At 35.2% G+C, this 23,552-nt stretch overlaps 1 protein-coding gene across 8 annotated transcripts in view; it reads right to left on the reverse strand.

Moving 5' to 3' along the window:
• LOC101887672 (kinesin-like protein unc-104) overlaps positions 1-23,552 on the reverse strand; it is an 89,479-nt gene that overhangs the window by 36,478 nt on the left and 29,449 nt on the right. For 4 of the 8 annotated variants that reach the window (XM_005180874.4, XM_059124947.1, XM_011293129.3 and 1 more), the window contains exons 1-2: positions 7,018-7,788; positions 3,516-3,678 (exon numbers count right to left, since the gene is read on the reverse strand). The exons of 2 other annotated variants lie outside the window; for them this stretch is intronic. The gene's annotated coding sequence lies outside the window, so the exon portion shown is untranslated. Of the gene's footprint in view, positions 1-3,515; positions 3,679-7,017; positions 7,791-23,552 lie in introns of those variants that run through there. 2 more of the 8 variants (XM_059124945.1, XM_059124944.1) reach the window with 2 other exon arrangements.

Consider the following 23,552-nt stretch of genomic DNA (forward strand, 5'->3'; position numbering starts at 1 on the left):
ACAAAATCTGTTTAAATTATATATTAAATCTTTTACAAATCTCAAGTTGAGGGTTCTTTTGCACACATAATATATCAAAATACCTTTATATAATATGTATACATAAAATCAATATCTTTATATAACACTTGTTTGAAACAAATGTTTGATTGTGATTCGGCTCATGTGTTCGTAGAAAAAAAAAAAACACATAGTTAATTCGACAATCACATTTTTTTATATATTTCTCCTAAAATATTGCTCTTGTTATTGGACTATAAATGTTGTCTGTACCCTCATATTAAATCTGAAACCATCTGCTTTTGTTTTTGTTGGATTCATTCCAAAAACTCATTTGTTTTCGTTGTAGGCAAAATAATTTTATTCTATTTCTAAAGATTTGCCATTTCACCTCAATACATTGCTTCTTTTTAATAAATAATAATAAAAATCATTACCTCTAGAGAATCTTAACAACTCTCAAGCATAGATATTCCCTTTTCAGTATTTTCTTTTATTTGTCGCAAAACAATATATTTTCGAAAAAAACCTTTGACAATATTCAATTCAGTTCCTTTTACAAATCACAAAGAAATTTTCTTTTGTCCTATCCACAAACACCACTATCACCAAAGAAAAAACCCCATAAAGTTCACTTCGTAATACTACAAAGTTTTAAAAAGCGACAATAACAACAACAAAATAAATCACTTGAAATCTCTTAAAATTCCATTGGAAGTAAACATATGTTCCACACAGTACGGCATGACAGCAGAGACAACAACAGCAGCAGCACAACCAGTGGAAGAGCACAAGACCATCCTTCCAGTGCGCACATAAAATCCACATGGAATGAAAAATGTGTCCGTCTGTCTGGCTGGTTGGCTGACTGACAATGTCTACATAACACACTTCCAGAGTTCGTTGTATGACTCACACAATGAGAAAAAAAGGACACAAAGGATGGAAGAAAGCAGAAATGGAAAAATAACAACAAAATAGAAAAATTCTTTATTGTCTCGTCATTTTCGAAAAACAATGTAGATATAATTCCTATCAGAATATACTATAAATTTTACGAGTGATTCCTAATGCCTGAAATGCAGCCAAAAACATTACTTTTGCGACACCTTGTATATGCATATTTACTTGACAGACATTCTGATGGTTTTTTTTCTGAAATTAAGACATTAGAGGCCAATCGTAAAATTTATAGCATTTTCTGATAGGAGGATTACTAAGATATAGCACTCATATATAATCGTCATAAACATTCAATATCTTTCATAGCTGGAGTTACGGGAAGCTTTGGAAAATATGCATATTAGTCTATAATTTAGTCGGTGCAGCTCGGTCCAATATTTGTCCTTTCCAAACTGTTTGAAGAATTAAATTTGGTCACAGCTACGGCCCGGCCGCTACGGTGAAGTGTCCGCTCAAAATATGGAATTGGTCCAATAATTTCGATGTTGTTGCTCAATATTAATTTGTATTTATTTTTATTATTTTCAAAATCAGTATTGGCATCCCAACACTTTATTATCGAAAATACTATAACTGATTTTATATTACTTGCTGTTTCGCATCGTTTTATTAAAACGTTTGAACATAGTCCAGTATAGTAAAGAGTGATATAAAAAAAGAAATCAAATAAATTTCACTTCACGAATTCTGTTTATTTTACAGAATTGAGTACTAAATCCAATAGAATTTAAAATTAAAAAAAAAAACTGAAAAAGCCTTGTTACCATTCCCTTGGCCAGTATCAAATCATAATATTGGTAGCGATCAGCAAATATATACTCTCTGTTAAAGAGAGCCAATGGAGGAATTCTCCAGACTTAAATTTAAAATTCTTTAACAAGTGTATGTTAGTTAGTTGCCATAGCCCCTATATATCGGTACCTTGTAATATTCGATAGATTGAAGGTTCTGATCGAATTTTTACCAGATTAGGCTGTAATTTGGTAATTTATTGTAATAGTTATGGAAATCTAATACTGGTTTATAATTTTACATAACTATCAATTGAAGGTATTTAAAGGGCCTGATATTTCTACATCCTAATAGGTAGAACACATTCTCGTAAAAATGGTTCAATAGATCCTGATTTTTGCATGCCCTCATAGAATGGGACCAAAGATTTGTATTATGAATTCGAAACCGGTAACCGGTTACATTTGTTCGTGGATTGCAGCCGCTTTTCCAAACTTTGAATTTTAAAAAATTATGTAGGGTATATGCATATTCTTCTTCTTCAAGTGATAAAGACTGTTATTTTAAAAATGACTCCCATGCCAAATTTAGAAGAATTTCCAAAAGAATTATAATATAAATAATATAAAAAACTCGTGGGGGAATATTCCAGAGGATTGGTGGCTCTTTCCGAAACCTGCCTTGCCTAAACATAATTATCTTTCTCCACCAATAAACAAACGTTGTTTTTATAAAAAAAAACAACAATAATGGGATTAAGACAGACTAGTTTGCAACAACAAAATAATACGGTATCCCGAAAAATATTAATTTAAAAAAATCGGAAGATATTAATTTTCATTTTAAAAACAAGAATTCATAATCTTATAAGCTCTCCATAATTTAACAAGGATTTTCAGTCAGCTCCAAGCAATTCGAGAGGCAACCATTGAAATGCGCTGTTCTCAAAACAGAAAATTTGCGCATAGAACACTTGAGCATTACAAAAACGATATTTATCTTAAATTTTTGTAAATTTACTTAGCAAAAAAGAATTTCTATTATACTGCACTAATGTGTAATAGTGTTGGGTATCGGTCCCGCCCGGATATGAACTATTTTACATGTTTTTTTAATGCGTCGATTATAAATGCATATTCGTCGTTTGCAAATACATTTTACCCCATTCCAAAAAAAACGTATTCGAATTAACTTTTGTTTTCAAATGCTGTGCATTTTTTGGTATAAACCCTACATAACGTCCACTTTGGTATTGTGCACTAGTTTTTCACAAACAGATTTTGTTTTCAACTTGAGGTCTATTTGCGATATTTTAAAATGTGTACACCATTTCTCAATTGTTTAAAAAGCATATTCCGGCAAATACCTCAATACACAAGTGTTAATTAATAATATCAAATTTTGTATTATTAATAAACAAATATAAAATTAACACAGTAAACATTTGCAAGAAACCATTGAAGTAACTTTAAGAATCTTTTGGATGGCTTTCCCCCCATTAACCACTGCAAATCTAAAAACACAATTGCCATAATATTAATATAAGAGCGAGGATATTAATCTTGACTATTTTGATAAAACAAAAATATTACAGTATCCCAATTTTACTCAGAGAAAGAAAAGTATTGTAGTTTTCACACGATTGCGAATCGTTTTAAGTATATTTTCGTACCCTACAAAAATCCTTAAAATTTTTCTATCGCTAATTACCGAAATTATCCGCAATTGTATAATTGCTGTTATTGATAATTATCGTTAATTTTATTGTTAAATAGTTAGAGAATAGCACTACTGCTATTTTAAAATTCAAATCAAATTACCTTATGTTTCAAATTTATTTGTTGTGTATTGAAATTTATTCACATTTGCATCATATTTCTCTTTATTAATAATTTTCTTTCACTTTTCACGTTTTGAATATTTCAATTTGGTATTTTATCTTTTGTGTTCAACTTTCTATTGATCTTTTTCACTTTTAGTTTTCTTTAAATGAGAAAAAAGGAAATTTCATTAAAATTTTTTTGTAAATCTTAATGTTTTTATTTGTTTGTTATTATGATTTAATGGAGATTTAAACATGCACATTTAGATGAACTAAAAATAAAAAAAAGATAAATATAAATGAAAGGGGGTTTCCTTAAAAATTGGAAATGTCCTGTATTCGAGTTATAATAAACGGGGCCATTTCACAATTCTGTTTCACAATTCTACCACAAATCGGTACTGTTATTCAGAATTATCCTATTTGCAAAACAATGATATTTGGATGAAAGTTTAACAATTTATTGATAATTGTATTAAATTATCTTTGAAGCTAATTAGAAATTAGATGAGCCATTTTGTCAACTATTGATCAATGAAATAAAAAAACAATTTTATTCTAATACATTTGTATTATTAATACTCCATACTATGGTGGAGGGTACATTAAGTTTGTCATTCCGTTTTTAACACCTCGAAATATACATATTCTATATCAGCATAAAATTCTATGTCGATTTAACGATGTCCGTCCGTCTGTCTGTCTGTGGAAATCACTCTAGCTTCCAAACGAATTGAAGTAGGTTGTTAACATTTTACGCAAATATGTGTTCGGTCAGCAGGACTTTTGGTATTAAAAATGTACCTGTACCTCCCTATATCGGTATTTTGATGATTTTAGCCACATTATTCAACGGAATTGTTTCATATTTCGAAACCTGCGTCGCAGTGGCCGAAAAATGGCTCGTGAGCTGATTACATCGTAATATTCTGTTCGGCAAACATTAAAAAGCGAGCTTAACAGGATAAAGCCATTGAAATTCCAAAAAGTGCAAGAACTTACACCGCAACGGAAAGAAAATAGACTCAAAAGAGCTAAAGAGTTGTTTCGCTTGGCCGAAAGTGGTGAACTGCCGAATTTGGTTTTCTCCGATGAGAAAACATTCATTGTTCAGCAGTTTGTAAACAAACAAAATTATCGTGTTTACTTGCCAAAGAGGTCTGCTGAAAATTTGCACCTTCGTTTGGCCACCAGAATTCAAGCGCCGGCCAGTGTGGTGGTGTGGGCAGTCATAACAGCCGAAGCTTGCTCTCCGCTCGTATTAATCGACTGTGGCATCATAATAAATGTCGAACATTATCGCGAAAATATTCTGGTGTATTAAAGCTGGGGTACGCAAACATTTTGGCCGCAGACCTTGGACATTCCAACTGGACTCAGCACCATCGCACTCAGCAGGCGCCACCCAAGAATAGTTACAAAATGAGGTTCCTCGCTTCATTCCCAACGCACAATGACCACCAAAGTGATCTGGATACCAATCCGTTGGACTATTGTGTCTGGAATATTTTGGAAAGCAAGGTTGGCACTAAAAAATACCAAAGTGTCGATCACATCAAGCACCGCTTCGCCGGGAATAGGCTAAAATAACGCGGAGCAACAATCGGGCAGCGTGTGACTGTTTCATTGGCCGTTTGAAGGAAATTATTCGAGCCAAGGTGACTACTTCGAACAAATCTAAACTTATTCTAAAATATGAAGTTATTTCCGAAATTTTTAGCTTTCATTCAATAAATTTAAAAAAAAAAAATAAATAAAAAATTATGGCATTTGACATTGTTGCAGTTTTTTTATCTCATTCTGTACATAAAGAGGGACATATTTACAAATCCTATTCTCAAACTAAATTGGACACTTCAAAATAAAATCGATGTAATTTAGCGGAGAGGCGTTGATTATTGTAGGTTGGTCGAAACCAAATTTCACCCACCACAGTCCCAGCTACTTCTCATCCAATGGCAAGTATCATACGATCTTGAACTTTTTCAAATATCTCTCGTTGGGAAGATTTCTTTCAGCTATAGATAACCTGGAGGAGACATTCTCTCTATAGTAGACTTAAAGGCCCATTAACGTTTTGTTTCTGTTATAAAGGCAAACATTTGAACTTCTTCTTAAAATTTGTAAATGGCTACAAGAGTCCAAGGTAAAAATTAATTTCCAATTTCCCAATTAAAATTACAAAAAAAATCCCAAAGATCTCTCTAAAATGAGTCGTCAAGGTTTTTCCCCCTTCAAAATACGTCATTAATTTCAAAAATAATTACTATTCATGAGACTCTTCCTTGTCATGTTTAATCAACGATAAAACTTGACATCATTTAATTCTTTGTCAAACTAGCTGTGATGTGATGATGTAGATATTTGTTTAAGGACATTACTTGTTGTTGCATTACCGTAAAACAAAGGAACTGCTTTAACATCCCACACAAGCACACACACAAAGAATTGATGGAAAATCGAGAAGAAAAAGCAGGACATATAGTGAAAGTTTTGAAGGATGCTGCTGCAGTGGGCGTTAAACCACAATGCATGTGATTGTCACACATATATGTACATTTGTATGTATGTGATGATTGTGAGGAGCTGACGTAGTATAGAATGGAAAATGAACTTTATTTTATTATTGCATTAGCATTTGTTGCAACACAGAAAGGATTATGACAGATTAAATATCAACAGCGTCAGCCTCAGCAGCAGTGGAAAGCAGTGCCTCCTCAATGTAATTCAATTCAAGTGACTGCAACAATCACATCCTCCGGCAGAGAAGAGGGGAGAGGAGCTCACTCACTCACAACAAGAACATATGATTTGATTTCATTATTAGTCATGGAGGACAAAGGACAATATGCGTTGTGTTTGTTGTTATTCCTTTATGTCGGCAGCATACACACAGCACAATGTGTTATTGTTTTTGTTGTGATTGTCATGGATGGTTGGACGGATGGATGCTACACTATTGCCAACAACATCCTCCCCAATTTTGCCCGTCTTTGTCTCTTGTTTTTTCCTTTTTATTTTTCCTTGTCCACCATACATATTATCTTGACCTTTATTAATAAATTTTCATGTTATCTCTATACCATTAGAAGAGAAAAACAAACACGGACAGAGAGAGAGAGAAACTGTGGAAAAAAGTTGACTCTTTGGCAAAGAGCAACACTTCATATCAAGAGCCTCAAATTCTTTCTCTTTTTTAATGGCAATAAAACTCATCACAGAGTGGCAATAAGAGGAGAAACTGGAAATAATAGAATCTCCAAACTTTAGGGAGAACCCAATACTCCTACAGTCCTTTTTTCCTCTACAATTTTTAGGGATACCAGATAAATGAAATAAAATTAAAAAAATCTAATATAGGAAATTATACAACAAAAAGTTAAATAAAATTAATTAATGATTTTTTTGTTATGAATTGTTTAGTTCCTCTTGCTGATGTTGTTGTTGATGATTCGATTTGGGATGGTTGTTCATTTCTTTTTTTTCAATTTTTTCTTTACCAATTCATGGGGAAGAAGGAGGAGATTGTAAAAATATTGGCTGTTTGTCGTTTATAAATGTCGCTTTTGTTGTTGTAGTTGTTGTAATAATAGTTGATAAATTTGTAGTTGTTGTATTGAAAAAATTTTGGACTTGAAAATCAATCAATTGCAGCAACGATTTTTGTTGTGTTGTGGCACAAATTAGTAACAAAATCAAAATTGTCGTCAAAATCAAAGAAAATATTAAAAAATATCCAAATGCGCACATTCGTTTGAAATTTTCATATACACATACATTTGTATATGTGTATTCTTGTTTTTTAATAATAAATAGGAATTTTTTTCACTTTTATTGGAGGAAAAATAAATTTAACTTTGCTTTGCGTATTACTTTTTCGACTGGGTTTAAAGAAAATTTTCCAAAAGTTAAGACACCTTCACTCGTACACACGCACACTCTCACACAGTCACTCACTCACAATTTTCTTCTTTTCCTTTCCAAGTATTATACAGAAAAAATAGGATTTTTCTTGATGTGAGCTCAAAATTTTCACTATTGACCAAATGCGATTTTCACAGAATTTCACTTGAATTTCATGGAATTTTCTTTTTCGTTTTGAAAAAAATAACTTTTTCTCGAAAATTTGCAATCGATTGGAGGAAAAAAATCAGTATGAGGAGGAAAAAAACTTGTGTTTTATGATTCACTACTATTTTTTGTGTTAGAGATTTTTTTTGCTTCGTTAGTAATTCGTCGTCACGGCCGTGTTGTATACCCAGTAAGGGTAGAATTCGTTTTGAGACCTACGAATATTCAACTGACTTATGCCACCTCAGAGGGTAAAAGCGAATAGCCAACAACAGCTTTTCTAATCGCTGAGAAAAGGGGGAGGGTTGTGAGATGGGCACTCTCAGCGAGCGAGAGAGGGTAAACACCCCCGTAATGCGCAGGCGTTATTTTTACAAAGTTGGGCAGTAAAAGAGTTGACACGAGTGTTAAATACACCATTGAATAATAAAATTAAATTGAAAATTATAAATAAGTAAATGTTTTAAGGAACTTCTACAAACAGGACAGGATCCAGTTTTCCCTTTTTCAAATAAAAAGGAAAAGAGTAGTCATAAATATTGTTACATCTTCTTCCTCTTCTTCTTGTTCTTCTTCTGACACAAAGCAATAACAACAACACCATTCATCTTGTCTTTTGTAAGCTTTTTTCTCTTTCAAACTGTCGCAAACATTTCTCTTCTTTAGTTTCGAAAAAAATGTTTTTATGACACTTCAATGTCCTTTTTGCCAACAAATCAAAATCCTTGCTCTCCTCTCTTGTGTCGGTGTTACAAGGCCTACATGCGGTCTGGTCTAGGAATTGGGGGAAATATTTAATATTTGTTTTCTTTTTTGGCAGAAACTGGTCACCATTAAATCTCATTCCCTCAATTTGATTAACAAAAGCGTTTTATCAATTACACGTAATGTCCATTTCCATTCATCGATGATAGCATCGATTTTACTAATTAGTGTCGTGAATGGAGGCCCTAGACCACTTTGTCTTAATTTGTGAGATTTGGTTTGCAGAAAGAGTGAAATGTTATTGAAAGATATGATGATAAGAAGAAAAATGAATGAATAAATAATGGTTGGGATTGCTCAGTCGGTTGGTTATTTATTTGTGCATTTGTTTGTAACATGAAGCAGACAAGATGAAGCCATTGCTTTTTTTGACGATCTTCATAGAATTTGTTTCTTAGTCCAGACATTGATAAAATCGAAGTAGGTAGAATTTTTCTCCTATCAATGCGAAATTTCACATCCTTAATTTTAGGGTACAATGACGAATCCTATTGATGATTCAGATTTGTAGGGAGTCCTTATTTTGTATCACATGATTTAGATTTATTAAAAATCGCTTCTGATAAATCCTTCCCAAAACAGAAAAACAGCCTGTATTTATGATATTTGTTACGAGACGTTTAAATAAAACCCGATAGCTATAATTCTCTATAATTCAACTCCTAGAAGAAATGTCAAACTTAGATCGAGTTCGGAGTTGGGCAATATCGGTCCACTTCTTCTGGTACCTCCCCCACAAAATGTCTTCATTTTCAAAGAAAATAATTTTCTGCACACAAAGATTTTGCTAAAACTATGCGAATCCTAATATTTCCATCAGTGCTACAGCAGGTGCGAAAATGGACAATATCAGTCAAAGACAATATCAGTCAAAATTTGGAATTGATTGACTTCAAACTACACACATCATAATATTTGTATTAATCCAATGTCTGATGTGAAGATAGAATATATCGGTCCACTCCTTCTGGTACCTCCTCACAAAGGGTCAATATTTTGTAAATTCATGAAGCTGATAAAACACGAAATTAACAGCCGATCCCATTCAGACTTGGCACATCTCAATATTTTTATCAACACAAGATTTATTATAAAGATGGTAGAGATGGGACCATTCCTCATGGTACCTCCCCCACAACGAAATAAGCATCTGGTTCTCTTCAAATTAAACAAATCACAATATTAATCCAACGTCTGGTGTGAAAATGAGATATATAATTGTCCACTCCCCCACAAAGGATCAAAATTTTGAGTATCCATGAAGCTCATAAAACGTGAAAATAACGTCCAATTCTATTAAGAGATGTATCAATCTCAATATTTCTATCAACAAAAGATCTGTTATAAAGATCGTAGAGATCGCACCATTTCTTCTCTTACCTCCCCCACATAGGGTTCATGATTTAAAAAAACAAAACGCTTGAAGAAAGTAAAATAATCACTCAAATCCATTCATTCATCTCCTCAAATTTTCGACATACAAACATTATTGCTAACATAAGATCTGTTGTGAGGATGATATACATCTGCCAACCCCTTCTGGTACGTCACCCATAAAGGGAACAATTTCCAATACTTATATGTATCATAACTTGTGAAACAAGTCGGCGATTCTACACAACTAGCTATATCTAAATATTTCTCTTAAATCGGAATTTATGATTTCGCATAAAATTGGATATAAAAGTTCGGTTTTCTTCAAATTTTGCACATACCAATATTTTTATCTGTATTCGATGAAATATGAAAATGGAATACTTCCGTTCGCTATATCTGTTACCTCACGCACATTTCTACATTTAAAAAAAACAAGTAAGCAAAGGCTTCAGTCGAGCGGGGCCGACCGTTGAATACCCTACAACACTATAATAAATGATACAGTTTATATAGGCCATATACTCGAAAGAATTCCACAAGATATTGTGACAAATAATAAAAGAAAACCATCAGGTTTCGTTCTAATTTTCGAATAATAGAAACTTGATCTAATTTGCTCATTTCCAATTTATAGTAAGATGTTGCACGTAAATGGTCCTCCTAGATCTGGAACCAATATTTCCCAAAGACATATAATCTCTCAGAAGTGGCAAAAGATTAACATTTATTATTGGTTTTTGACTTAAACGCATCTATATGAGATACAGACATTTGACTATATTCTTCAACGAAATCAGCCTTAACGAAATAGTCAGAAGTGCGTCTTTCCTGTATTTGTGAATTCTCCAAAAAGACACTGGAATGGATATTTTCGTATTTTGTCTACAAAAGTTGGCAAACTAGTTCACACATTGAATATTTTTGGATGGCCATCCAAATCTATTTGGCTTTTGCAATGTCCGGTAACCTCCATTCAAATGCGATCGGGCGATAATTACGACCTGCTGATAATTTTGCAGTTTTTTTGTCCATTTCAACCCCTAAATATATGGCGATCATCTCCAAAAAGAGTAGGCTTCTATTCTGACCCTCATCTTATCCCCATGCACAATTTCATAAGGATCGGGCCATAAATGCGATCTGTATATGATATCCTGATATCCTAACTACTTAGTTTTGTTAGCTGTAGAAATATTACCAAATGTTTAATTCAAAATGAAAATATGCCAAAAATATGACAAAATTGAAAAAATATGAGAAAATGTTACAAGATCAATATTTTCATCTTTAGAGAGATATTTTTATGCAATTTTTTAGACGTTTTTTCTTTCCAGCCAAGAGGCCATTTTGAATTAATGCGAACTGTCGAAATTAGTTCAGCCGTTCAGCCGTTCTCGACATATAAGAGATTTTTCAAGCATATCCTCTTTGATAGACATATATATCGCACATATTTTGCTATATATCCGATTTGATGGATGTTAACATCAATGTAAAGATCAGAAGTCACCTTGTCATGGCTTTTGATTTCGCCGGGATTTAAAATATTCGCGGTTTAATGAAAAATTTTGAATTTTTTTAACACAAAAGATATGGTCTATTTTACCCGCTAAATATTATCCGATGACCACCCGAATTGGTAGGCTTCTTCCCCGCACTAAAGTCTAGCTACATGCGCAATTCCGCGTCGATTGGTCTATAATTGCGACCTGTAGAGCAACTGCAAAATCAGGAATTTTTTCAGTTTTTGGTCCATTTCAACCCCTAAATATTATGCGATCATCACCAAAAGAAATAGGGTTCTATTCTGACCTTAACCCCACCTACATTCTAAATTTCGTGAAGATCGGGCCATAATTGCGACCTGTAGAGTGATTACAAATTAACATGGACAGACGGACAGACGGACGGACGGACATACATAGCTAGATCGACTCAGCTCGGCGAGCTAGGAAGATCCATATATACTTTCCTATATGGGAAACCAATATTTCGAGGTGTTACATAAATTCTGGCCCAATCAAACTTATAATACCCCCAACACATAGTGTTGTAGGGTATAAAAATGCACATATCTCATAAAAAGTACAGGAAGAATTCGATAAAGTCCAAATCTTTCACATTGTAATATTTATATTAATGTTAGGTTAGATACGAATTGGTCAATATTGGCCAACTGCTTCGGAACCTCCCCCATAAAGAGTCAACAGTTTGAATAATCATAAGTCAAGGATGGGGGTTTACAGGGTGAGATGAAAATACTGCAACCAACTTCAGACTGTTGTCATTTCTAAGCCATTCGTCCGACAGCTGTTACAATTATTCCAGTGACAGCTCATTATATTGTTTACGAGCGTAAAAAATCATTTTGTTGAGAATTTTGCAGAAAAAGATTTATTCGTGATGGAATTCAAGCGTGATAGTGTGATTTCTTTATATTTGGCTGGAAAACTACAAGTGGCTATCGTTGGAACACTCCAGCATTTAAATTTGAATTAATATTTTGTGTCTCGTACCATCGCTCGTTACTATGATACTGGTAGTCAGGAAGTGAACGGAAGAAAACAGCAACATCAACAGAAATGGTTCGAGAAATAAAGAAGCGACTTGATCGAAAACCGCGTCGCAGTGGCCGAAAAATGGCTCGTGAGATGAACATATCGCAATATTCCATTCGGCAATTATTGAAAATTGAGTTCGGGGTAAAGCCATTGAAATTCCAAAAAGTGCAAAAACTTACTTCGCAATAGAAAGAAAATACTCAAAAGAGCTAACGAGTTGCTTCGCTTGGCCGAAAGTGGTGAACCGCCGAATTTGGTTTTCTCCGATGAGAAAACATTCGTTGTCCAGCAGTTTGTAAACAAACAAAATGATCGTGATTACTTGCCAAAGAGGTCAGCTGAAAATTTGCATCTTCGGTTGGCCACCAAAACTTAAGCTCCGGCCATGGTGATGGTGTGGGCCGCCATAACAGCCGATGGTCGCTCTCCGCTCGTATTAATCGACCGTGGCATTAGAATAAATGCCGAATATTACCGCGAAAATATCCTGGAGGGTGTATTAAAGCCTTGGGCACGCAAACATTTTGGCCGCAGACCTTGGACATTCCAACAGGATTCAGCACCATCGCACTCAGCACGCGCCACTCAAGAATGATTACAAAATGAGGTACTCGCTTCCAGTGCACAATGGCCACCAAAATCTCCGGATACCAATCCGTTGGACTATTGTGTCTGGAGTATTTTGGAAAGCAAATACCAAAGTGTCGATGGCCTCAAGCAAACGCTTCGCCGGGAATGAGCCAAAATACCACAAACCAACATTCGGCAGCGTGTGACGGTTTCATTGGCCGTTTGAAGGCCATAATTCGTGCCAAAGGTGACCATTTCGCCAGTTCTCTTGGCACCGAATATATACGATGCCAGAGTATTACGTTTCTGTGCATTTATTATAGTTCTATATTTCCTTTTGATGACGAACTGCATAGAATCACAAGATCGATTTATGCATGTCCGTCCGTGCGGACGAACCCTATTGAAACAAATTTAGATTTCAATTTTATTCTGCACTATATGTGTTATGTATTAGCCGAAATAAGATGGATAGAATTTAGCCTAGATTCAACAACGTCAAATTTGATAAATATCAGTTGATATAGCTATGGCACCATATAAAAAGTGAAAAAGAAACACATGAAATTCATAAAAAATGCGGGTTCGTTTGCACATATAGATATGAGGTCTTACATAGCCTAGCAAAAAATAGTCAAAAGGCGGAAAATCACACTATCAATTCAACGGTCCCGAACGTGGAATAAAATGTTCACCGACCTCGCCTCTCAATAAGGCCATTGTTACGTGTACTGTGTGGCATGTGGTCGAGTCTTGCTGAAACCACATGTAATGCAAGTCCAGATATAGAATTTTGGTTAAAAAAGTTGGATATCATATCACGATGGCGCTCACCATTCTTAGTTACGTACGTAGAAAACCTTCGCTCCAAAACTTGTCAGGACTAAGTTCTATTTAAGCCCCATATAAACAGCTATAACTTTTTAAAGTAATTTAACAGGCTTGGGTAGATTTAAAAGACATTGTTTTTCAATTTTAAGCTATTTAAAAAACATTTTTTTTGGTAGATATTGGATTAGGAACCATAATGGATTTGAAAATGAAAAAAAATAAGCTCTATTGCAATTCTTTGATTGACTTGAAGATGTGAACCTTGTGTTTTTTTGCGAAAACACGGCCGCACACATGCTGAAATCACAAAAATCGTATGTAATCTCTCAAACAGACTATTAAATTGCCCACCAGTGGCCAATAACGACTGCTCAGCAGACATTTATGAATAAACATTTATTAAAAAGCCGTCTATGCAGTCTGGCGAACTAAACCTTATGCAAATTGATTGAAACCTTTGTATTTTTCATTTAGTTAAGTAAATCGCCATGATTGGTTTTGTCAATTCGAGAATGTGACACGTGTCGGTGTGTGTGGCATCTGCCGAATCGACAATATTCCCTTTTCTATTCCACCCACACGCAGTACTTGCACTATATTTATACATATTTTATATCCTTCGTCGGGTCCTGCCCGCCATACTCCCGATGCGGAGGAGACATTTCCACAATATGGGTGTGTATGCATTCGTAGTATAAATGTGTGTATGTCTCTGTGTAGAATTCTCCACCTGTTCGGTTAAATATTTTCGCTGTCAAGTTCAAACATTTGTCTTTATTATGCGTCTGTGTATTCCATATTTTTTTTATCTTTTTCTATTTTGTTTTGACATAAACTACAATAACTACAACAGCAACGATTTACCTGCCACATATTAGACAAAATATTGTTGTTAATAACGTCAGCAACAGCAAAGTTACGACAAGAAATACCAAAATACAATGTGACACAAAAAACGAAAACAAAACCGAACAAATTTGCAATGTACGTACGACCCGACGTTTATTAAATGCCCTACATCGTGTCATTGCCATCATCTCCTACCGAGAATCAGAGGGGGATGATTAAGGGCTTCATTACTTTATTTAATGCAATTTGGATGAAATATAAAAATAGATTTCCTGCTAAAAAGATTTATTTGACATGGAAGATGTGCGGAGAGTCTAGAGTGTACAAGAGAACACACATATGTACATCCAGATCTCAAGTTTAGTACCAAATGTTATCTAAGTTCTATTTGTTGTTATTTGTTTTGGGCTTTATTAATTTGTCATACACAAATAATGAATATAGATTACCTTTTAATAAACCAAGTACTCCACACCGTTATGACGCAATAGCAAAGTGCAGATAATCGAATACAAACAATTTGTTTTTAAAGGGGTGCTCAACCCACGGTATGGATAGACACATAGAACGGTGCTTGGGATCAGAGATGTTCGCAGAAAGGACTTTCGAAACATATCAAATGTTAAAAAAATGCCAAAAAGAAATAATTTCGTAGAAGGTCAGAATCCCTTCTTGGGGTACAGAATAATATATTTGTATGCTTGAAACAAAAAGAGATCCAAATGACGAGTAAAAATGTATCAGTTGGTTTTTTTTTTTTTGACAGATGTGTCCTATAGATGAGATATACCCTCAGTTTTATCCTTCCGCTGAACGAATATGGTTGTGTAAACGCTTAAACAAAGCTGAAAAAATATTGCGACATTAATTTGAAAATCATGGTAATGTTGCAGAATGTATACGAAAATTGCGTACGAATTTTGCAAGAAGAGTAGCACTATCGGACGCGTTCACAGGTTTCGGATAGTGGAACGCCCAAAAGATATATTGGGTAGCTGCGAATCAAATAAGCAGCCGCGGACCAAATATAAGTAAGGGTTCCTAGGTTTATAGTCGAGGTACCGACTGTATTCGAACGGTTGCCTCGCTAATACCTCGGCCCCCAGCGAGTTTCAGCCTCAGTTTCTAAGATTTTACATTGGTATGGGGACCACGGTAATGTTGAACCAGACTGACTTTATCGACATTGAGGGGCCTTTTTCAACTTGGTCAGTTTACTAGAGATACAATACCAGGTGATTTCTTTTTTGTCACCACCACTATCACTTTTGATAATATATGATACATTAATGGATCTGGAACAAAAGTCGTGGCATTCGCTGACGACGTGGTTGTTTGTTGATTGAAGGAAAATGACGGCAAACAACGGTCCAGAGTTTTCGCCACCCATGATAAATGAAGTCTCGTCGACCAATAAATTTATTGGAAAAGGAATATCGAGAAGCGTGCGAAGAGCGGCTTGATCGCAATATATTCTTGCAGGAACTCTATAAGTATTAGCTGTGGGCTTAAACCGAATGTAAACAAATGGAGCGCTTGTTTGTTGGCTCTCTTTAGAGAAAACATCTTAAAAGAGAAGCATTGATAGAGTTTTAAGAGCGGGAGCTCTACTAATTACAGGTGCATTTCGAAGTACACCCCAAACTGCACTAGATACTAGACACCAACCTGAGGCTCGGAGAACTTGAAAAACAAGAACATCTGGGCAACATATGAGGCGGGGTTAAAGTCAGTGACTATATATCACCACGGCTGAACCTCGAATTACTAGATATATACCTAACGGGGACAACTGGACCGTAACAGCACATCTTCCAAAATTATAGCCGTCTTTACCGATAATTTTAAAATGGAGAGGGAACGAGTTCAGAAGTCTTCTGCGAAAATCCTTCCTAGTTGTTATTATTATTATTTTTATGCCCTCAACCAAAATATGGAGGATATATTAAGTTTGTCATTCCGTTTGCAACACCTCGAAATATACATTTTAGACCCCACAAAGTATATATATTCTTAATCAGCATAAAATTCTATGTCAAATGTATGGAAATGGACCATGTAGGTCCAAGTTTTAGTATAGCCCTCATATAATGGAACCTCCCGATATTCGGTACTCTGATGATTTTTGCGACAATATTCATCGGAATTGTTTCAAATTTGGAACTTGAAGTTTAAAATGAATACTACAGCCTATGACAGAAAATTGTCTGTGGAGGTCCACGTCTTCGTATAGCCCCCGCATAACGGTTCCTCCCGATATTCGGAATTTTGATGATTTTAGCGACATTATTCACCGGAATTGTTTCAAATTTGGTATTTGTAGTTCGTAATGGATACTACAGCCAAAGAAAGAAAATTGTCTGTGCAGGTCCACGTCTTCGCATAGCCCCCATTTAACGGTACCTCCCGATATTCGATGGTTTTAGCTCATTGTTCACCGATTTTTCTGTTAAGTTTGAATATTGTAATGGCTTATGACAAAAGTTACCTATGCAGGTCCATGTCGTCGTATAGACCCTAATGTAACAGCTACATTCGGTATTTTTAAGATTTTAACCGAATTTTTAACGGATTTCATTATTTTTTAGAATTGCCAAATTCGTTCTAAATTATGGAGGGTATTCAAAGTTCGGCAACGACGATGTTGCATTCATAGTTCTGTCCCCTAACTAAAGATATTATATTTGATCGCTGTAGTTGTATTGTATTGTCATTTTATGACCAATTAGGTCTGCAGATAAAAATAAGTGACTTTGACAAGATTAACAACTATCAGAGCCCAGAATTCGTAGGTGAAACTGAGATAAATTTGAAAACTACTTAAATAAATGTAGAAGAATACATTCACGTCGAACCATTACAACGACATGACCTCTACTCACGTTACTTGGTGGCCTTTTAGTCCTTTTAATACCATTGCAATAAAAATAAATTAAATACCCTAAACTTTAAGAGCTCATTCGCTACTGAATATTCATAAAATATAGCTAACGGCGGAATTTATTAAACGCAGACAATTATAACTTTGGTCATATAAGTGTGTGTGTGTGTATATATATAGACAATGACACTCATGTAACAATGACGGGTGGGAGGAATGGGAAAGAGAGGGAAGAACATATTATAAACATCCCCGTAGTGCGCACAACATCCTATTTGACTTAAGGTCATTAACAAATATTTGTTGACTTTGAATGGTTTAATGGATTAGCGGCACAAAGGAATGACAATCTTGCAAATATTGGTCATGTATTTTGTTGGAGTATCCTGCACATCACCCATGTAACGATATAAGCATCGAATTTGCTATTTAATATCCCTGAATATGGTCCATAATTTAAACGAGGAACAATTAACAAGATTTCACATGGCCTAGTTTAACGACACATTTTGGGGAGCAGAAAAGGGCAACGAGAAAACTTTCCCCAATTATGGGAATTCTAATATTAGTTTGTTTTTCTTGGCTAATATTATCGAGAATATTTTTTCTTTTCGTTCGAGCCTCTTGTATTCTTTGTCAAATCCCTCTTCACCTGACGCCAAGACAAAGGTGCGTTGTCTCAAGAGAAGAGATACACTTCAAAATAATGTAATTTCAAGAAGAGATTGAGTGCTATGTGCTGTTGACGTCATTCAAAAGGCGTAGGTTTTGGTTGTTTTGTCTGCGTAATGTCGGGGAGGTGTTTTAAATGCTTTTTATTCTATTTTATAATCGAAAACAAAAATAATTATTAAGAAACAAAGAATGATGTAACAGAACTTTAATACCCTTCATCTTGCGAGAATTTAAAACATTCAGACCGAACCAATTTACACTAGTTACCAAGTAATGAGAAAAGTCGGTACAGAGTGTTCCTGTCCAACTACAAAGCAAACAAAGATAACTTTTTGATGTTGATATAAGTCTAGAAATAACCCATAGGGCGAGTTTTTATATGAATACGAATAAATACGAATACGAAAACGAAAGTGAACAATTAAGCAATTTTAAACATATACAAGGTTTGTTTTTTTTTTCGCTTTCGAATTCACTTCGAATTCGTCATAGAAAACAGATTCTCAAGACTCGTAACCGTGGTACAATATGTAGCAAGGTTGCGAGTAATAACTTGGCCGATATTTTCAAGAGTAAGGATATAAGATTTTTTTTGCACAAAATGTTCGTTCTAGGATTTTAACAACAAAAATGTTGTATTACTACATACTATATAGGGTATATTAGGTTTGCCATTCCGTTTGTAACTCCTCGAAAGAATGATTTTAGACCCCCAAAGTTCATATATTCCAGATCAGAATTACGTCGATTTAGCCATGGGTACTTCTCATATCCGTACATATTCGATAATTTGGTGTTTTAAGCCATTTTGCAATTGAAATTTAAGGTGTAAGCAAAAACGTCTTGAAAAAATAATCTCTTTAGGATATATTTGTTAACATTTGGATAAATGGGTAGCGTTATGAAAGGTTGTACTTTGACAATAGTGGACTGAACTTTTTTTCCCAATTTTTAAAGGTAGACGGTATTATGGCCTGTTTTCTCTTACATTAGATTAGCAAACTATATACTAATTTTTGAGGCACACAAGGATCCACAACGTCGATATATCTCACTTGCAATACCAACCATCCTAGATAAAATACAAATTGCTCTGCTAACTTTTTAAGCTCTACGTCATATAATGTGGGCTGTATCGTGATTTCAACAGAAAGATAGACCGACAGACAGTCAGACATCGTTAAGTCGACTTAGAATTTTTGCTGATCATGAATATATATATACTTTATGGGGTCTACGACGAGTATTTAGGGATATTACAAACGAAATGGTAAAGTTAATATTCCCTCCTTTTCAAGGTGAAGGGTATTAAAATAGATCAGCTACACAGAGTCAGCAGTTGTTCGGAGACTGGGCCATTTTATTAATCCTAGGAAGAATAAAGTTTTGGTGATAGGAGGTATCGTTATCCCATGTAGAAGTCAGATATTTGAAACTAGTGGCCAGTCACTTCTACCTAGAAGAGAGTAGATTCTTCTTACAATCGGTTTCCAAGTGCCATCTTCTGCCAGCTTCTTCTATAAAGCAGCGGACATATTAACTTGTCACTGGTATGACAGCCTCATAGCTCGGTAGAACAATCGACTGGGAACCATCTCGAGCTAATTCGACATCAGACATTTCATTCCCCACTATGTTGCTATGTCCGGGGACCCAACAAACATTAACGAATTCAAGATGGCTTTCCTGCAATCAAGAATAGCTACCGATTTGATGACACTTGACTGGAAATGTTAAAAGCCGCCTGACTGTCGACATATATAGTCACTTCTATTCTATTTTTATATGAACCTCTAATAATTGGATTAGGGCAGACTTCGTCCATCTTGGTCCTTAATTTTATCAGCTTCACCGATGACATACCGACTTATTGGTATGTCCACGGTGTGTGCATTACTAAAGCGCGAAAAAAGGGACAAATCTCTGAATAATTACAACCCTCTTCAAAATTATTATTATGTTAACCATGATTAAAAATAGGATATATCGGTGCACTCCTTCCAAAAACATCGTATACCTTAAAGGAAGAGAAATAAGTGCAAAATGTTGTACAAACTTGGTACATCGAAATATTTGTATCACGTTTAAGGGAGGTGCCTACATCTTCTTGTAACTCCCCCCACTTTTATAGCGTATAAAATCAATGTCAATTTTCTTTAAACATCTTCTCATGCCAGTATTCCCGACAAATTATCAAAATTTTAATTTATCTATGTAGCATACATATATGCTGAGCGGAGTCCACCATTTAACGCAAGCTTGACAACGTAAGGCATAACCAACTGATCATTTCTGACTAGTTCGTTTTGAATTTATAAGTTTTGCAAACAAAAGTATGCAATTGCCAATTTTAAGCTTCCAAAATATCAAAATATACATGCCGAAATTTCAGTAATTTATGTTCAAAATGTTGGTATTTAGAGCGCTTGGTATTTTCGTCTAACAACGAGCAAAAGGCTATCATGCAAATTTATTTAGTCATTTAAAGGCACGACTATAGCCCGTAAAACAGTAAACCTAAATTTTAGGAATTTTGGACCAAAGTTATTTTAAATTTTCTCATGTTGGGGGTTATAAACAGCACAGCTCCGCATTTTTTTTTCTTGTTTTAAAAAACCTTCGCTCTTTAGAAATTTAAAAAGTTTTCTCCGCTACCAGGAAATCGTCACTTTGTTTATATGCTTTGGTGTATTTTGTATAGATTGTACACCATAGGTTTGCATAATAAACATTTCATTGAGCAAAACATAAATTTAACCAAAGGGAATCTGCTGCTTGAGGGGCTTAACTAGTTTCCCCAAACAAATACACCTACATACGTCTCTGCTCCACTGACACATTCCTCTCAAGAATTTTGTGCAGATTTTGTAGTGTCATGTCATTTCTTTCTACGGTGGGTTGGTGCCGCTACCACTTCCACTTCTACATAAAACAATCGTAAACAGGGCATCTCTTGTACACACACACATGGCAAGCAGGCAGCTCATAGATGTCCTCCTTATTTTGTGTGTAGGCGTTTTTTCCATTTCTTTAGCCTCTGTCCTGTCCCTATTGGCGTAAATGAATGAATGAATACGTACGTTTCTAGCTGTTGTTGTATATGTTTGTCTACGAGCGTTTAAAAATAGCTGGGAAACATGACGTTTTATAATTTTTTTTTTTTTTTTTTTTTAAACGAGTGAATCGCAAAAAAAATTGCGGAATGATGCGGTGAACATTTTAACTGCGTCGTTCAAATTAAAACCGACATTTATATTATGATTGATTTAATTTTTTTATTCCTTTTGTTTGTTTGCAAATATTAACCATATGGTGGGAATTAGTGGTGGTTATGGTGGTAGCGGGCGATGTAATGGCAGGACATCAGGCTTTGCGTAATGAAATCGATGGGTGTGTTGGCGTAAAAAGTTAAATTAACATGTCATTCAGAATTGAGCGACATTAGGAAGCATCTATGGAACTAACATATACTCTGAGGTTGCTAACAATGTTGTATTAGTGAAGGATGCTGTTAGTCCGATAACTTTTATTAATTAGCAAGAATATCTTAATATCTGATAGTTTGCACTTTCCGCCTGAAAATTTGGGAAAATATTTCAGACATACAGAGTGAGATGAAAAAACAGCAAACAAATTCAGACTGCTGTCATTTCTAAGCCACTCGTCCGACAGCTGTTAAAATTATTCCAGTGACAGCTCATTATAATGTTTACATGCGTACAAAAGCATTTTGGTGAGAATTTTCCAGAAAAAAATTATTCGTGATGGAATTCAAGCGTGATATTTGGCTGGAAAATCTTTATGTATGGCTATCGTTAGAGCACTCCAGCATGTAAATGTGAATAAATCTTTTGTGTCTCGTACCATCGCTCGTTATCGTGATACTGGTAGCGTAACCCGACGTCAAGGAATTGGACGAAAAAAAACAGTAACATCAGCAGAAATGGTTCGAAAAGTAAAGAAGCGACTTGATCGAAACCCGTGTCGCAGTGGCCAAAAAATGGCTCGTGAGCTGAACATATCACAATATTCCATTCGGCAAATATTGAAAAATGAGCTTGGGGTAAAATCATTGAAATTCTAACAAGTGCAAGATCTTACACCGCAGCAGAAAGAAAATAGACTCAAAAGAGCTAAAGAGTTGCTTCGCTTGGCCGAAAGTGGTGAACCGACGAATTTGGTTTTCTCCGATTAGAAAACATTCGTTGTCTAGCAGTTTACAAACAAACAAAATGATCGTGTTTACTTGCCAAAGAGGTCAGCTGAAAATTTGCACCTTCGGTTGGCCACCAGAACTCAAGGTGATGGTGTGGGCCGCCATAACAGCCAATGGTCGCTCTCCGATCGTATTAATCGACCGTGGCATCAGAATAAATGCCGAATATTATCGGAAAAATATTCTGGAGGGTGCATTAAAGTCTTGGGCACGCAAAAATTGTGGCCGCAGACCTTGGACATTCCAACAGGACTCAGTGCCATCGCAATTAGCACGCGCCATCCAAGAATGGTTACAAAATGATGTTCCTCGCTTCATTTCCAGCACACAATGGCCAGCGGTGGACTATTGTGTCTGGAGTATTTCTGAAAGTAAGGCGTCGATCACCTCAAGCAAACGCTTCGCCGAAAATGGGCCAAAATACCGCAGAGCAACATTCGGGTAGCGTGTGATGGTTTCATTGGCCGTTTGAAGACCATAATTCGTGCCAAAGGTTACCACTTCGAACAAATGTAAACTTATTCTAAAATTTGATGCTATTTCCGACATTTTTTGCTTTCATTCAATAAAATTTAAAAAAAATGTAAAAATTATGGTGTTTGACTTTGTTGCAGTTTTTTTTACCTCACCCTGTATATCACTTGATACGATCAAAACGTGACCGAACCTACGTCTCTTTGGACTAAATCTCTTTTAGAACATTTGGAGTCGATCGAGCAATGTCCGTCTGTCCGTCAAAGGTCAACATTTTGAATAAACATGAAGCTCATAAAACGCAAAATTAACACCCGATACAGTTCAGAGTTGGCACATCTCAATTTTTCTATCTACACAAGATATGTTATAGAGATAATAGAGATCACCATAGAGAGGACCATTTCTTCTGGTACCTCCCTCACATAGCGTTCAAGATTTGAAAAGCTAAACGCTCAAAGAAAGTGAAATAAGCATCCAACTTTCTTCAAATTTCACAAATGCAAACATTTTTGCTACCACAAGATCTGTTGTGAAGATGATATACATATATCCGACAACCCCTTCTGGTACCTCAACCCCAAAAGGCCACAATTTCCAATACTTTTATCTGTCATAACGAAGCGAAACAAGTCAGCGATTCTTTACAACTTGCTATATCTTCTCTCAACCAGAAACTTGATAAGAATATGATATTTATGATTTCGCATAAAATTGGATATAATTGGATGGATGGAATACTTCGGTCGACTATATCTGGTACCT

Source organism: Musca domestica, unplaced genomic scaffold (assembly GCF_030504385.1).
Source record: "Musca domestica strain aabys unplaced genomic scaffold, Musca_domestica.polishedcontigs.V.1.1 31, whole genome shotgun sequence".
NCBI classification, from domain to species: Eukaryota; Metazoa; Arthropoda; class Insecta; order Diptera; family Muscidae; genus Musca; species Musca domestica.